The following is a 219-nucleotide window of genomic DNA, read 5'->3' as shown; positions in this document are numbered from 1 at the left end:
AAGCGCTTTTGAGAGTAATTTGTTAGTTTAATGTCCCACCAATATTCGTATTATAATGTTAGACAACAACAGTTTATATGTACATATATATGTATGCTGAGCGCGACATACAGTTGGAGAAATTTGTACATGGTTGTTTTTGTCAAAATTTGTTTATATTTACGGTATTTATTTGTTTACATTATATTGTTTATATTCGTTTAATATGTAATCTTTTAA

Source organism: Eurosta solidaginis, chromosome 2, assembly GCF_040869045.1.
Source record: "Eurosta solidaginis isolate ZX-2024a chromosome 2, ASM4086904v1, whole genome shotgun sequence".
Taxonomy (NCBI): Eukaryota; Metazoa; Arthropoda; class Insecta; order Diptera; family Tephritidae; genus Eurosta; species Eurosta solidaginis.
This window is presented reverse-complemented; position numbering follows the sequence as displayed.